We start from the raw sequence: 14,316 nt of genomic DNA on the forward strand, positions 1-14,316 counted from the left end.
TTGATGCCGATAGGCGGGAGTTCAAAATGGTATTGGTGTCTTTCTGTAAACTTAATGATGGTGAGGATGTTCAGAGTGAGGTTCATGTTTATACATTAGGCAGTGATACATGGAGAAAGTTGATTGTTAATGGATTTTTAAAGCCGAGGTAGCTGTTTCGTTTGAGTTTGCTAATGGGTCTCTTCATTGGATCGCTGTGGATGCCTGTTCTCCCAATTCAAAGCCAGTTATACTGTCGTTCCATTTGGGGGATGAAGAATTTACAGTCTTCCCACACCCGAATCAATTGGGGTGAATCGTGATGATCCATTGGGAAATTGTGCCTTTAGAGGGTACTGGATAAGTGTCTTTCTTTGGTGGATTCGTCTTGGGAGCAGAAGTCTGATGTATGGGTTTTCAAGGATTATGATGGGAAGATGTCTTGGAACAAGCTATTTTCCATGAGGAAAAATATGATTTGTCCATATTCTGGTCGATCAGTTAGGCCAGTCCGAGGTGTGAAGAATGGTGGATTAGTAAGGCCTATCCAAGTTCTAAAGAATGGTGAAATTTTACTCGTGTGGCTTAACTGACCTTGTTGCATATAACACCAAAAGCAACCAATGCAAGTTTCTTCAAATGGATGACCACAGGTTAGATGCCCAGGGAACCTATTACTTTCTAGCAGTTCCATTTGTTGGCAGCCTGATATCAATCAAGTCCATTTTCGCAACGAATTGTGAGGGAAAGTGTACGACCTGATTTTGGAAAAGGGTGGAAGTCGTCAGCTTCAGAGCAATCAACTCAAGAATATGTTGAGTGGTGGATTGGGGGATGACGAGGTATTTGCTAAACTAGTTACAGAAAGAGTAGAAGTTAATGCAGGCATTTTGTGTCAGAGCGGCAGATGAGCCACTTTCTATACTGGTGGCAGTTGCAACTGAGAGAGATTTACGACTTCATGGAGTTTGTAAGATGAGAATGATATGCTTTGTACGTTAGACTCCTGATATACCTTGTTTAACTTAAAACGACTAAAAAGGGTATCAAACTTTACACCTTTTGACAATATGGGGACCAATTTTTTTTTTTCCTCACTTTGGTTCCAAACTGTTTGATTTTTGCAATGTAGGAACTTCCGTTAAATTTCTTTAACACCGTTTCTAATTTGTATTAATTTGTTTTTTTTTCAACATTGCAAATTAGAAAATTTATATTAATTTTTTTCAACATTTCAAATTAATTTATATTAATTTTTTTTCAACATTACAAATTAATTTTTATTTGTATTAATTTATAAAATACAAATTAATACAGATTATAAATTATAAATTATAATTTATAATTTAATACAAATTTAAATTTATTCTAAAAAATATTAACAATTATGAAGAGATATGAGATATATATAAAAATTATATTAATCACTCATTCAAATTTCTTGCACCACTCTCAATGAAAATAAAACACCAAACCTTGATAAAATATATTGACTTCTTTTAGTTGTTAGGTTTAATAATTCAAGTTTGATGAGAATGCTCAATATGGCGAAGATGATATTGAAACTAGTTGAATAGCAAGACACTCTCAATCATAATAAAATAATTATGATAAACACAATTTAAAATGCAAAACTATACTTGTTGAGACATTATATTCCCCCTACAAATAATACAACTATGTTTCGAGGTTAGTTCAATGCATTTGCATCGAGTTTCCGATTTTCTGTTAATTATTCATTGAGGTTAGTTCAATGTAGTTATTGCATCTAGTTTCCGATTTCCCATTAATTATTCTTTAAGGTTAGTTCAATGCAGTTGCATCAAGTTTCCGATTTTCCGTTAATTATTCTTTGAGGTTAATTCAGTGCAGTTGCATCAAGTTTATGAATTCTCATTAGTTATTCATTAAGATTAATATAGTGCAGTTGCATCTAGTTTTCAATATTTCGTTAGTTAGTTTTTGAGATTAGTTCATTGTATTTCTGTCACAGCCCGAATTTCTAAACAATAACAAAGTGAATATTTGAAATATAAATATCTCAAACATCACTATGTTCACTTGTTTAAAAACCCAAACTATGACGGGGTGGATACAACACATGCCAAAATCGAAAACCCACATCATAAAAGAAACAACTTAACCACAATAATCTTCCAAAATTATCCGTCATCACTTTATTAAACTATCTTCCGTCCAAATAAAACATCAAACAAACTCTCTGAATAAAATTCTTCACTACCATGTTCTCATGTCATGCTAAAAAGTAAACTACATTATTACATCTTTCCAATAAGAATCAGACCTATTAAAAGAACTAACGATCGCTTCCGTGCAAGAATCCAAATCACGCCATGGTTCCATCGCCTTCCACCTATGTTCCTAAGAACACACCCACGTTGCCAAAACAAAGCAAACATGGGTCAAAGAAAAATGGAATTTCTTTGGTATGAGTAGATTAACCATATATAACAATTTCCAGTCTTTACTTATCATAACTAACACTTTAAATATCATAATATAATCATTCTCAGCTTGGAAGACAGGTAGTTCCGTCATTTCAACCGGCATAGTTTATTTCCAAGCAAGACTCCTATCTTATTAACTCGTTATAACAACTTATTTTAATAACTAAGTAATTGAATTAAAACTTACCGATATCCACTGCTATATAAGGGTAGGACCGCGTCCCTGCACAAAATATTATTAAGTCCTACCCTCCTGCAAAAGAAAGTTAGAAATTTTATATAACATATGTAGATATCCTATAGGTATTCAAATGCAAGTCCAAACACACCCGTACAATCAATGAATACAACTAACCCGCAAGGCGAATACCTTAGTTCATCTCTAGGGCAGTCCAAACAATCTGGTCATTCATGACACATTCAATGAATACCCATTTATAACGCTAACGGGCCATTTATGACACATTCAATAAATGCCCACCTAACATATGACATCATCAGTCATAAAACTCATTTCCAAAACTTGAGGCGTGGAGAGTTCTAAAGGGTGCAGTAAATTTGTTTACGCATTATTGAACTTTATTGCATATATTATTTCAGAGAACTAAGGAGTATCTTGTTTCTTATATTTTTGGTTTACACGTTATTAATTATATGGATGTCTAAGTAAGGGTGGAATTTGAGCCGAGAGCTCGGAGCTCGGCTTGGGCTCGGCTCGAGCTCGCTCGTTTACTATATGAGCCGAGCTCGAGCTCAAATAAAAGCTCGTGTAACAAATGAGCTTGATGAAGCTCGGCTCGTTTAGTTCAAATAACATATTTATAGTGTAAAATAACCGAGGGCTCGGAGCTCGGCTTGGGCTTGGCTCGTTTAAGCTCGGCTCGAGCTCGCTCGTTTACTATATGAGCCGAGCTCGAGCTCAATTTAAAGCTCGTGTAATTAGCGAGCCGAGCTTGAGCATGGTAAAGCTCGGCTTGTTTAGCTCAAATTCCACCCTTATGTCTAAGTGTCATAGTGTCGTATATAAAACTGAAATATCACATAGTAGTTAATACACGTACACACGTATATATAAAGGTCTTAACCAAGCATGCTAATAGCCCTAGACCTATCCTAATAGACCGAATAATAATCCGAGTTAAAAGTCAAACTGGGTCAACTGGTCAAAGTCAACCCTGGTCAACAATCAAAGTCAACCTGCCAATGGTCAACAACAGTTAACCAGACCTAAACTCCTCTAACCCAAATGCCCAAAGCCTAAAGCCCAAAGTCTAAACTTAAGTCCAAAAAAAATGAAAATCTAAATTTAAAAACACATAAGCCCACCCACGATTTGGCCCAAGCCCAAATCAAAATTCATTGTTCACCTTCTTCTTCCTCCAGCACCTCTCCTCCACCTCCAGCCACCACCGGCCATTCATCAAGATGAGTTGGTTCTACCCAAACCACAATAGGAAGGGTTCGGCCCAAGCCCAACTGAAAAAGAAATCGCTGGTCATCTTCTTCCCCTCACAGCGCCTCCACCACCACAGCCACCACCGACCATCACTCGCCACCACCATTGAACCTAGCGGTTGGGTTCCTTAAGAAAACCCCTACATACCTATACCAACCAATCGTGATTCCATTATACTATGAAAAACTCGAATCTACTCCATTAACGCTCTGTAAAAGCTTCCCCCCACACTCTCCAGCACCCAATCAAACCAAACGCCACTTCAAAACCCAACACTTCACCACAACAACCAAATATCACCAATTATAACCCTAACAGTTTAACATCACCACAAAATCAAATAAAACACATAATTCAAACACAACCAATAATAGGACTATTTGGTGTTAATGGCGACGCCATTAACAACCGGTGTCAAGGCTTCGACAATTCAATGCTCACATTCGTCATAGTTTTATTTAATGTAGTACTTCAAAAAGGGTATCTAACAGCCGACACCATTAACAGAGTCGGCACCATTAACAGAGTTACAAGATAATCAAAACAAGAAACCAGTATTACGGATATGATTAGCAGAAAACAAATATTTAAAAACATCGCCCGACTACTCATTGTTTATAAACCGAACAGCTTTCCGAAAGCGAAAACCCCGAAAGACCAACGTCAACTGTCGCGCGAAAAGACGATCTTCCTCGTTCAAAACCTTTTCAGTAAAACTCCCTTTTTTTTAAAACTCTCGTTGTGTTTTTCTCTCAAAAACTCTACGTGAGAAAACTCCTTTTTTTTTTACTAGTTTAAAAAAAAACTCACCGAAAAACAAGGACAACACTTATCTATTACTTATGGGACTTTTATCCCTAAGTTGATAGTTATCCTATATTATTTTATCTATTATTCATTATTATTAGGAAAAATAAAAGAATAAAAACACGGGGTGTTATAATTTCCATCCAGGTTCCAATTTCTCGTTAATTACTCTTTCAGATTAGCTCAATATATCTGCATCCAGTTTCTGATTTACAGTTAATTATTTTTAGAGGTTAGTCCAATGTTCAATGTATTTGCATCTAGTTTCAAATTTATGGTTATTTATGCTTTAAAGTTAGTTCGACCAGTTACATCCGATTTCTGATTTCTTGTTAACTATTCTTTGAAGTTGTTTCAATGCATTTGTATCAAGTTTTTGATTTCTCGTTAAATATTCCTCAAGATATTGCATCCAATTTCTAATTTACCATTAGTTAATCTCTGATTTTAGTTTAATGCAGTTGCATCCAGTTTCTAATTTTTCGTTAATTATTCTTTGAGGTTAGCTCAACGTAGTTGCATCCAATTTTCGATTTCTAGTTAATTGTTCTTTGAGGTTAGTTCAATGCATTTGCATCAAGTTTTCGATTTTCTGTTAATTATTTTTTGAGATTAGTTCAATGTAGTTGCATCAAATTTATGATTTCTCGTTAATTATTCATTGAGATTAGTTCAGTGCAGTTGCATCCATTTTTCGATGTTTCGTTAATTAGTCTTTGAAATTAGTTCATTGCATTTGCATACAATTTCTGACTTCCTGTTAACTCTTTGAGGTTAGTTCAATATATATGCATCTAGTTTTTTATTATTTATGTTTTAGTTCGATGCAATTACATCCAGTTTCTAATTTTTCGTTAACTATTATTTGAGGTTATTTCAATACATATGCATCTGATTTCCAATTTCCCGCCAATTATTCTATGAGGTCAGTTCTACGCAGTTGCATTCGGTTTTTTATTTTTTGATATTAGTTCAATGCATTTGCATCCAGTTTTCGATTTTCCGTTAATTATTATTTGAAGTTTGTTTGATGTATTTGCCTACCGTTTCCAATTTCCCGTTAAATATTTTTCACGGATTTGCATCCAATTTATAATTTCTCGTTAGTTATTCTCTGTCGTTAGTTTATTGCAATTACATCCAGTTTTCAATTTTTAGTTAATTACTTTTTGAGTATGGTTTATTGTATTTGCATAAAGTTTTCGATTTTCTGTTAATTACTCTTTTAGCTTATGTCACAGCCCGATTTTCTAAACAATTAAAAATAATGAATATTTGAAATATAAATATCTCAAACATCATTATGTTCAATTGTCTAAAAACCCAGGCTATGACGGGGTGATACAACACATGTCAAAACCTAAAACCCACATCACAACAGGATCAACTTAACAACAAAAATCTCCATAAATTCTCTTTATTACTTTATGAAAGTCTATTTCCCATCCAAAAATCATCACTATAACATTCTAAGAATAATAGGTCCTCAACATCATATTCTCATGTCATATAAAAATGTAACCTACGTTATTACATCCATCCAATAAAATAGACCTAATAAAAATAAACTCCCGGACTGCTCCAGGCAAGAATCCAAATCACACGCCACGGTTCCACTGCCTTCTACCTATGTTCCCAAGAACACACCCACGTTGCCAAAACAAAGCAAACATGGGTCAGCAAATTGAATTTGTTGGTATGAGTAGACTAAATACATATAAACATTTCAAACTTTAATTATCCAAACAATCACTTTATATTTCCCATAACTTAATCTTTTCTCAGCTTGGAAGACAGGTAGTTCCGTCATTTCAACCGGCATAGCTTCTTCCCAAGCAAGACTTCCATTTTATTAACTTCCATTTTATTAACTCATTCTAATGACTCCTTTTAATATCTAAATAATTGAATTACACTTACCGATGTCCGCCGCTGTATAAGGGTAGGACTGCGTCCCTGCACAAAATATTATTAAGTCCTACCCTCCTGCAAAAGAAAGTTAGAACTTGTATATAACATATGTACATATCCTATATGTATTCAAAAGTAAGCCCAAACACACTTGCATCATCAAATAAATTTCTCTTATCACTTAATCAATTACTTTTCTTATACACCCACCCTTTAGTACCTACTCCACGATTTGCACTCCACGCATTTGCCAAATCACACATTCCTGTGTGCCTCTCTTCCACCGAATACCACAATATCATAGCCATCTCTGGGCTTTCATACACATATTTCACAGCCTCTTTGGGCACAAAACTCAGGTCATTCGTGGCACATTCAATGAATACCTTAGGTCATTCCCGCCACATTCAAGGAATACCTATCATATCACTAACGGGTCATTCATGGCACATTCAATGAATGCCCTGGGTCATTCCTGCCACATTCAAGGAATACCCAATCCTACATTCCCGTACATTCAAGGAATACAACTAACCCGCAAGGCGAATACCTTAGTTCCTCTTTAGGGCAGTCCACACAATCTGGTCATTCATGGCACATTCAATGAATACCCGGGTCATTCATGGCACATTCAATGAATACCCTTATATAACACTAACGGGCCATTTATGGCACATTCAATAAATGCCCACCTACATATGACTTCATCAGTCATAAACTAAATTCTAAAACTTGAGGCGTGGAGAGTTCTAAAAGGGTGCGGTAAGTTTTGTTTACGAATTATTGTATTTTATTGCATAGATTATTTCAGAGAACGTATGAAAATATTGATTCAATTATTTTTGGTTTACGCGTTATTAATTTCATGAATGTATAAGTGTCATAACGTTGTGTATCTCAAAAGACAGAAAAATCACAAAGCAGTAAATACACGTACACAAGTATATTTATAAAGGTCTTAGCCAAAAATCAAACACGTTAATAGTCCTAGACTTATCCTATTAGACCCGAATCATAATTTTAGGAAAAGTAAAATTTTTTTGGGTCAACGGTCAAAGTCAACCCCGGTCAAAGTCAACAAATAACTCTGGTCAAAGTCAATGTCAACTCGGTCACGGGTCAAAGTCAACCATCCCCAACTCTTCTAACCCAAAGGCCCAAAGTCTAAGGCACATAGTCTACACTAAAGCCCAAAAATAAAGTCCAAAAGTTTTAAAACATATGAGCCCACACGATTTGGCCCAAGCCCAAATCGTGTGGCACTGTTCATCTCCTTCCTCAAACCAAACTTCCTCCACCACCGACCACCACAACAGCCACCACCGCCGCTCCATGGCAAAAAGAAACCCCGCGGTTTGGTTCCTCACAAAAACCCCCACCTACCCATACCATCAAATCATAGTTCTGTTATACTGAAGAATTTCGACCGACGCCATTAAAGCCAATTCCAAGCTTTTCCTAAGCTCTAATAGCACCTAGTAACAGCACCCATCCCAATCACAGTTTGATAATTCAACAACATACACCACAGAACAACAAATCCGTTCGACTAGTTTAATGGAGGATGGGCGTGCCACCATTACTGCTCCCTCCAAGCTTAAACAACCCACATCTCAAATACCCCAACAAATCGCGCAAATAATCTAACGATAGATACTTACCTAGTTCACGTCGACATCAACCTAACATCAACGGCAAACAACCCAATCAACTACACATAATAACCTGCGAAACTCAATTCTATTTCGCATAAACATTTCTTTTTTTTCTTCCAGCAGTATATAACTAATAGCTTAAACCAGTAGTTGGAATGTTATCGACACTTTGGTTTAACAGCACGCATACAATTTGATAGAGAATCAGAACAATGACACGACACAGAACTGAATACAACTTCTCCACAGTAGTTTAAGCATTCAAAATTTCCAGTCCTTACACAGTGTGTATCTATAATTATATAAACAATAAACTTTTTGTTTTCGAGAGAAACCTTTTGATAAAATAAAAATTTGTGAAAGATAAAATCTACTCACTTGCATGAACAGCTCCTACGAATTTCTCCGAGTCCGAGCCGTCGTGCTCCACCCTCCAGAAATCCAGCTTTCATCTCTGCCTCCATTTTTTATATTTTATTCTCTTCAAAACCCTATTCTCTAGAACAGTGTGTTTATATACTTGGGTCCTAAAACCCAAGCCCAACACCGACTTCGGGCCCAAAACCAAGCCCCACGTATCCCGGAGTCCAATCCGGCTAATTTTAAAATAAACAATTAAATTAATTAATTAAATAGAAAAATACATTATAAAAACACGGGGTGTTATAATATACACACCTTAAAAGGATCTCGTCCCGATTCAAGGTAGAGTGTAGATTAACCAAACAAACAAGATGCGTCAAACGAGTAAAATAAGACATAATGTATACGCTAGTATACACACCTTAAAAGGAATACACATATACAATATCATATAGATAGACATACTAATATTCAAATCACATACTTTGAAAGTGTCTATATACGTATTGAACCCAAGAAATACGTGTATACACTAGCATACACAACTCAAAAGAAATAAACATAATTAGTTTATTCAATTGCCAACACTTAATTAAAACCATTATTTCTCAATTTAGCAAAACCCATATTCTTCAAGTTAAATCATACTAAGAAGGCAATGTAGTTCCTCTCACACCGAGGCAGTTAGTTCCACTCTTAGTATTTCCCAACTAATCCAATGCGTTTTTTTTTTTTTTTTTTTTTTTTTTTTTTTAAAACAACATATTAAAATTTCCTTTTTAACGATATTCCTTGTCAAAACTATTTGTTTAAAAACTCATATGCTTCATCCACCACCTTAGTGTTTACACATATATCAACATTTCTCTCAGTGTTTCACAAACACCACATGTTCGAAAAATAAAAAAAAAATAAAATGTATAGACTGATTCATATTATCAACGGCCTATACTATGTCCACCATCACATAGGATCAAACACCTACAATGTGAGGCATGCATACTGGCTCACACACCAACGATATGCAAGTATACACTGGTTCACACACCAACTATGCATACTAACTCTCTCTACCATCACATAGGATCAAACACCAACGATGTGTGGTATGCATACTGGCTCACACACCAACGATATGCAAGTATACACTGGTTCACACACCAACGATGCATACTAAGAGATGTTATGTATATTGGATCACACACCAACGATATACATAACTTGACAATATCAAATATTTCAAATCCAACCTTTATCAAAAGGGTTTCCTTATTCCTTGGATAATTCCAATTTACTCAAATATGAAATTTTAAAAAAACAATTTCTTCTTTAACCAATACTCACTTAAAATCGAAAACTCCGTCCATGAAAACAACACTATAATATCTTTGAACAATTTCAATTATAAATCATAAGAAACTAACCGTTAAAATAACCAAAGATTTTATTTTCATAATCATACGATAAATCTTACATGCTAAGTACCAATAAAGGAAACTAGCAAACAACAAAATCAAACATACCTACATTAACCAATGCAGTTCTTAGCATAGTGTCCCAACTGTCCACATTTATAACACTTGCCTACTAGTTCATTTGGTTTAGGACATCTTCGAATAGTATGCCCAACTTCCCGCTAGTTCAAACAATCACCATCAAATCTCTTTTTAGCGAAGCACTCGCGCCCTTATCCACATGTTTACTTGTTTGCCTATTATATGGGTGATGATGACTTTTCTCTCGCCTTTGACGTGGCTGACTAGAAATAAGGTGTAAAATCTGGCTTGTTTGGGGCATTCTCTTTAATATTCTCATCTCCTCGGTCTATTGTCCAATTGTTCATATCTTAATGCCAAATCTAACACACGATCGAAAGTTTACGAATCAAAGGGTATCAAATAACTTCGATAGATATGGCTCTAGTCCACGGATGAACTTCCTCGGTTTTTCTTTACTTGGGTATCCACTAGATAAGGAGCATACCTTGATAGTTCATTGAACTTAGTCACATACTCGTAACAGTTTCCCTCCTTGGGTCGATTAAAGAATTCCTCGCTTAATTGCTCCTTACTTAACAAAGATTATTAGGAACAAACCTTCCCTCAAATCTTACCTGGAAATCCTCCCAAGTCATAGTTTCCACATCCACATTATCCTTGATAGACCTCCACCAAAATAAAGCTGATCCCTCCAACTGGTGAGAAGCCAACTCCTGCTTCTGCACCTCAGTGAGTTGCATCTTAGCAAACACGGACTCACACATAGTAACCCATTTCTCAGCATCAATGGCCCCTTTCTCTCCCTTGAACTTCTGGCCTCCTAAAGTTATAAAATCCTTGTTTCTTCTAGCAAAAGGATCCCCTAGATTAGCATGTTGACCCCTCTGAATAGTTTGCACCAACTGAGTTAATATTGATCCCAAATCAGCAGATATGGTATTACTTCCAGTACCAGTAACGTCATTGTCATCTCCAGCCATCACCTTAAAACAAAACGGACTTCTATTAGTACTCCAAACATCTTAAACTCAAACACACCCAATCAATCACCACATTCCGAGGATCACCTAGACCTTCCAAATCTAGGCTAACCTAAGCTCTGATACCAAAAATGTCACAGCCCGATTTTCTAAACAATTAAAAATAATGAATATTTGAAATATAAATATCTCAAACATCATTATGTTCAATTGTCTAAAAACCCAGGCTATGACGGGGTGATACAACACATGTCAAAACCTAAAACCCACATCACAACAGGATCAACTTAACAACAAAAATCTCCATAAATTCTCTTTATTACTTTATGAAAGTCTATTTCCCATCCAAAAATCATCACTATAACATTCTAAGAATAATAGGTCCTCAACATCATATTCTCATGTCATATAAAAATGTAACCTACGTTATTACATCCATCCAATAAAATAGACCTAATAAAAATAAACTCCCTGGACTGCCTGTGCAAGAATCCAAATCACACGCCACGGTGTTCCATCGCTTTCTACCTATGTTCCTAAGAACACACCCACGCTACCAAAACAAAGCAAACATGGGTCAAAAATTGAATTTGTTGGTATGAGTAGACTAAATACATATAAACATTTCAAACTTTAATTATCCAAACAATCACTTTATATTTCCCATAACTTAATCTTTTCTCAGCTTGGAAGACAGGTAGTTCCGTCATTTCAACCGGCATAGCTTCTTCCCAAGCAAGACTTCCATTTTATTAACTTCCATTTTATTAACTCATTCTAATGACTCCTTTTAATATCTAAATAATTGAATTACACTTACCGATGTCCCCATTTTGATAAGGGTAGGATCAAGTCCCTCTAGACAAAATATTATTAAGTCCTACCCTCCTGCAAAAGAAAGTTAGAACTTGTATATAACATATGTACATATCCTATATGTATTCAAAAGTAAGCCCAAACACACTTGCATCATCAAATAAATTTCTCTTATCACTAAATCAATTACTTTTCTTATACACCCACCCTTTAGTACCTACTCCACGATTTGCACTCCACGATTTGCCAAATCACACATTCCTCGTGCCTCTCTTCCACCGAATACCACAATATCATAGCCATCTCCGGGCTTTCATACACATATTTCACACCTCTTTGGGCACAAAACTCGGTCATTCGTGGGCACATTCAATGAATACCTTAGGTCATTCCCGCCACATTCAAGGAATACCTATCATATCACTAACGGGTCATTCATGGCACATTCAATGAATGCCCCGGTCATTCCCGCCACATTCAAGGAATACCCAATCCTACATTCCCGCATACATTCAAGGAATACAACTAACCCGCAAGGCTTAATACCTTAGTTCCTCTTTAGGGCAAATCAACAAATAATCGGTCATTCATGGCACATTCATGAATACCCGGTCATTCATGGCACATTCAATGAATACCCTTATATAACACTAACGGGCCATTTATGGCACATTCAATAAATGCCCACCTACATATGACTTCATCACCATAAACTAAATTCTAAAACTTGAGGCGGAGAGTTCTAAAAGGGTGCGGTAAGTTTTGTTTACGAATTATTGTATTTTATTGCATAGATTATTTCAGAGAACGTATGAAAATATTGATTCAATTATTTTTGGTTTACGCGTTATTAATTTCATGAATGTATAAGTGTCATAACGTTGTGTATCTCAAAAGACAGAAAAATCACAAAGCAGTAAATACACGTACACAAGTATATTTATAAAGGTCTTAGCCAAAAATCAAACACGTTAATAGTCCTAGACTTATCCTATTAGACCGAATCATAATTTTAGGAAAAAGTAAAATTTTCGGGTCAACTGGTCAAAGTCAACCCTGGTCAAAGTCAACAGTCAACTCTGGTCAAAGTCAATGTCAACTCTGGTCAGTCGGTCAAAGTCAACCATCCCCAACTCTTCTAACCCAAAGGCCCAAAGTCTAAGGCACATAGTCTACACTAAAGCCCAAAAATAAAGTCCAAAAGTTTTAAAACATATGAGCCCACACGATTTGGCCCAAGCCCAAATCGTGTGGCACTGTTCATCTCCTTCCTCAAACCAAACTTCCTCCACCACCGACCACCACAACAGCCACCACCGCCGCTCCATGGCAAAAAGAAACCCCGCGGTTTGGTTCCTCACAAAAACCCCCACCTACCCATACCATCAAATCATAGTTCTGTTATACTGAAGAATTTCGACCGACGCCATTAAAGCCAATTCCAAGCTTTTCCTAAGCTCTAATAGCACCTAGTAACAGCACCCATCCCAATCACAGTTTGATAATTCAACAACATACACCACAGAACAACAAATCCGTTCGACTAGTTTAATGGAGGATGGGCGTGCCACCATTACTGCTCCCTCCAAGCTTAAACAACCCACATCTCAAATACCCCAACAAATCGCAGTCAATCTACGCATAGATACTTACCTAGTTCACGTCGACATCAACCTAACATCAACGGCAAACAACCCAATCAACTACACATAATAACCTCAAAAACTCAATTCTATTTCAAGCGATAAACATTTTTTTTTTTCTTCCAAAGAAGATATAACTAATAGCTTAAACCAAGGTTGGAATGTTATCGACACTTTGGTTTAACAGCACGCATACAATTTGATAGAGAATCAGAACAATGACACGACACATAACTGAATACAACTTCTCCACAGTAGTTTAAGCATTCAAAATTTCCATCCTTACACAAATATGTATCTATAATTATATAAACAATAAACTTTTGTTTTCGAGAAAACCTTTTGATAAAATAAAAATTTGTGAAAGATAAAATCTACTCACTTGCATGAACAAATTCCTACGAATTTCTCCGAGTCCGAGCCGTCGTGCTCCACCCTCCAGAAATCCAGCTTTCATCTCTGCCTCCATTTTTTATATTTTATTCTCTTCAAAACCCTATTCTCTAGAACGATTGTGTTTATATACTTGGGTCCTAAACCCAAGCCCAACACCGACTTCGCCCAAAACCAAGCCCACGTATCCCGAGTCCAATCCGACGAATTTTTAAAATAAACAATTAAATTAATTAATTAAATAGAAAAATACGTATAAAAACACGGGGTGTTATAGCTTAGTTCAATGTATTTGAATCCAGTTTCCGATTTTCTTTTAATTATCCAATGTGGTGTGTAATACCAA

The sequence above is a fragment of the Coptis chinensis genome, chromosome 8 (genome assembly GCF_015680905.1).
Source record: "Coptis chinensis isolate HL-2020 chromosome 8, ASM1568090v1, whole genome shotgun sequence".
NCBI lineage: Eukaryota > Viridiplantae > Streptophyta > Magnoliopsida > Ranunculales > Ranunculaceae > Coptis > Coptis chinensis.